Here is a 4,323-nt window from a genome sequence, read left to right as displayed (position 1 = left end):
TTCAAAAAAGGCTGAACACCTATCCTTCTTAAACTATTCCAAAAATTCAAGGAATTTCAAGATTCAAGATTCCCAAGCTTATTTTATAAATCCACCATTACATTAACTTCAAAGACATTACCAAAAAAAAAAAAAAATTACTATATCTCTAATGAAAATTCATGCAAAATCCTCAATAAATATTAGCAAACTGAAATCGACAATACATTAATGATTATACACCATGATCAAGTGGGATTTATTCCTTAGGTTTACAGTTGATTCAGTATCTGAAAATCAATTAATGCAATATACCACCTAAACAAAATGAAGGATAAAAATCATATGATCATATTAATAGATGTAGAAAAAGCATTTGACAAAATCCAACATCCATTTAGTACAGAAACTCTCAGCAAAGTGTGAATAGAGGGAATATATGTCAATATAATAAAGGCCATATATGACAAACACACAACTATCATCATATTCAATGGTAAAAAGCTAAAAGTATTTTCCTTATGATCAGAAACAAGACAAGGATGCCCACTTTCACAACTTTTATTCAACATAGCGTTGGAAGTCGTAGGTATAGCAATCAGACAAGAAGAGAAATAAAAGAAATTTGAACTGGAAAAAAAGAAATAAAACTGTCATTATTTGCGGATGACATGATACTATGTATAGAGAACCCTAAAGATTCCACCAAAAAGTTATTAGAACTGATAAATTTAATAAAGTAGCAAGCAACAAAGTTAATATCCAGAAGTCACTTGCATTTTAATATACCGATGATGAACTATCGGAGGAATTTTTTTAAATATCATTAATAATTTCATCAAAACAATAAAATATCTAGAAATAAATTTAATGAAGAAGTTAAAAGACCAATACTCAGAAAGTTGTAATTCAGTAAAGAAAAAAGTTGAAGATACAAATAAATGGAATCATATAATGTGCTTATAGAGGAAGAATTAACATCGTTAAAATGTCCATACTATCCAAAGCAATCTACAGATTCAATGCAATCCTTATCGAAATACCAATAGCATTTTTCAGAGAACTAGAACAAATAATTCTAAAATTTACATGAACCCACAAAAGATCTTGAATAACTACAGCAATCTTGAGAAGGAAGAACAAAGTTGGAAGTATCATGCTACCTGTTATGAAAATATACTATAAGGCTATGGTAATAAAAATAGCATGATACTGTGATAAAAACAGACACATAGATCAATGGAACAGAATAGAGAGCCCAGAAATAAATCCATCTTATTTAATAGGTCATTTAATCTATGATGAATGAGGCAAGAATATACAATGGGATAAAGATAGTATTTGGTAAATGGTATTGGAAAAACTAAACAGATATATGCAAAAAAAAAAAAAAAGAAAGAAACTGGAATACCTTCTTACACCATATACAAGAAAAACTAATAGTGGATTAAAGACAAATGCAAGTTGGGAAACTATAAAACTCCTAGAAAAATACATAGGCAATAAACTCTCTGATATTGTTCTTATATTTTTCTGACATGTCACCTCAAGCAAGAAAAAAAAGAAAAAATAAACAAATGGGACTATATCAAACTAAAAATATTTCTGCACAGCAAAGGAAACCATCATCAAAACAAAAAGACAATCTACTGATTGGGAGAAGATATTTGCCAATGATATATCTGATAAGAGTTCAATATCCAAAATTTATAAAACAAAACAAAACAAAACAAAAAACCTCATACAACTCAACACACACAAAAGAAACAATTCAATTAAAAAACGAGTAGAGAACCTGAATAGGCAAATCTCCGAAGAGGACATACAGATGGCAATAGACATATGAAAAGATGATCAATGTCACTAATAATCAGATAAATGAAAATTAAAACTACAGTTAGATATCACCTCATACCTGTCAGAGTGGCAATCATCAATAAATCAAAAAACAAGTGTTGCTGAAGATGTGAAGAAAGGGAACCCTCCCTCTTGCACTGTTGGTGGTATTGCAAATTGTTGCAGCCACTATGGAAAAGTTTTTTAGAGGTTCCTCAAAAAAATAAAAACAGGACTACTTTATGAGCCAGCAATCCTACTCCTGGGTATTTATCCTGAGTATAATAAAAACACTAATTAAAAAAAGATATACAGCCCTATTTTTACTGCAGTACTATTTATAATAGTCAAGATATGGAAACAACTTAAGTGTCGATCACAGATGACTGGATAAAGAGGTGGTACATATATATAATGGAATATTACTCAGCCATAACAAAAGAATGAAATTTTGCCATTTGTGTCAACATGGACTTGGAGGTTATTATGCTAAGTGAAATATATCAGATAAAGACAAATACCTTATGTTTTCACTTATGTATGCAATCTAAAGAACAAAATAAATGAACAATCAAAATAGAAACAAAGTCCTAGATACAGAGAACAAACTAGTGAATGCCAGGTGGGACGCTGGTTGGGAGTATGGGTGAAAAAGGTGAAAGGATTTAGAAATACAAATTGGTAGTTACAAAACAGTCCTGGGGATGTGAAGTACAGCTTAGGGAATGTAGTCAATAATATTGTAATAATCATGTATAGTGCCAGATGGGTACTAGACTGATTGGAGAGATCACTTAATAAATTATATAAATGTCTAACCACTATGTTATATACTTGAAACTAATATAAAATAACATTGTATGTCAACTCTAATTGAAAACTGAAAGTTAAAAAATATACAATGCTTTATTTGAGTATTGATCTGTACACTTGGGATGATGACTAGCCAAGCTTTCAAGCTTTTAGGTAATTTGTCTAGAACAAATAACCTCAAACATAATGGTGCAAAACAATACAAATTTATCACCTTACAATATTATAGTTCAGAAGAATGACATAAGTCTTATTCAGCTAAAGAAATGACCCCATCAAAGCTTCATTAGTTTCTTGAAGCTAGGGAATTAATCTTTTTCTTTACATTTTTCAGTTTATAGAGGCTGGCAATATTCCTTAGGTGTTTACCTTCCTCTATTTTCGGAGTCAGCAAGTGAGGGTTGAATATTTCTCACATTTCATCACTCTGATCTCATTTCTGTGGTTACAACTTCCTCTCTGTTTCTCTGAATCTTCTGCTTCCCTTGTTGACTTTTAGGGAACTTTGTGATAACATTGGGCTTCCTTAGATTATTCAAGATAACTTCCTTAGTTTAAGGTCAACTGATTATCATTTTTAAATCCATCTGCAAATTTAATTCTCCTTTGCCAAATAACTTAACACATTCACAAGTTCTGGGGATAAGAACATGGACATCTTGGGAGAACATTATTCTATTGGGATAGAGACATTCCACTTCAAACAGTCAAGCATTTCTATTTGCCTCCTTCCTCATGTCCCTCTCATATACACTCTATTGTTGTGCCTCTATCCATGCTCTTCTCAGGCAGGTTACAATGACCCAATCTCTCTTCCTTTCTTAATTGTACTAGGACTTCTGCATAAAAAACAAAACATTTTTCCTTTCTCAGGCCTCTCCCTACTACTCCCACTGCAGCCATTTTTCTTTGCTAAAACTTTAGAATATTTATTAACTCTATGAAACAATAAAGTTTACATATGTTGTTCTTCAGTTTTATTTGTTTTGTTTTTTCTTCCATTTATTTTATCTTAAAGGGACTTGCATCTCCATGGAGGAGAAAATGTATTGTGTTACCCTGTGTATGTGCCGTGCTTAGATATGTACGTTTGAAAACTTCGATAAATCATTTTCCCATAATGGCTTTCATTTTATGATTGAACAGAATAAATCAATGTATGAGAAGCTCAGCCATATCACTTATATTATGTAAATACTTTTACTATAATAGAAACTGAAAAAAACAAAGAATAAAATGATAACGTTTTAATCCAATAAAACAGAAGCTAATACCAATATTCATTTTCACATTTTTGATTTTGAAAAATGCTTTTTGGTTGTAATTCACATGTAAATCCAAAATTGAGCTTCCACTCAATAAGTTTAAATATCAACTGAATGTTTTTGCTTGTTTGTTTTTACTCTTTTTAAATTAAATTTATTGGGATGACATTGGTTAATAAAATTACATGTTTCAAGTGTACATCATCTGTATATTGCATTGTGTTCACCACCTCAAATCAAATCTCTTTTCATTACCATATATTTCAGCTCCTTTTATCTACCTCCTCTCCTCCCCGCTTTCCCTCTGGTAACCACTAAACTGTTGTCTGTGTCTATGACTTTTTGTTTTTCTTTTTCATTTGTTGCTTTCAGTTTTATATCCCACATATGAGTGAAATTATATGGTTTTCTACTTTTTCTGGCTGACTTA

This window comes from Pteropus alecto, unplaced genomic scaffold, assembly GCF_000325575.1.
Source record: "Pteropus alecto unplaced genomic scaffold, ASM32557v1 scaffold20, whole genome shotgun sequence".
In the NCBI taxonomy this organism is placed as follows: domain Eukaryota; kingdom Metazoa; phylum Chordata; class Mammalia; order Chiroptera; family Pteropodidae; genus Pteropus; species Pteropus alecto.
Note: the sequence above shows the minus strand (reverse complement) of the source record.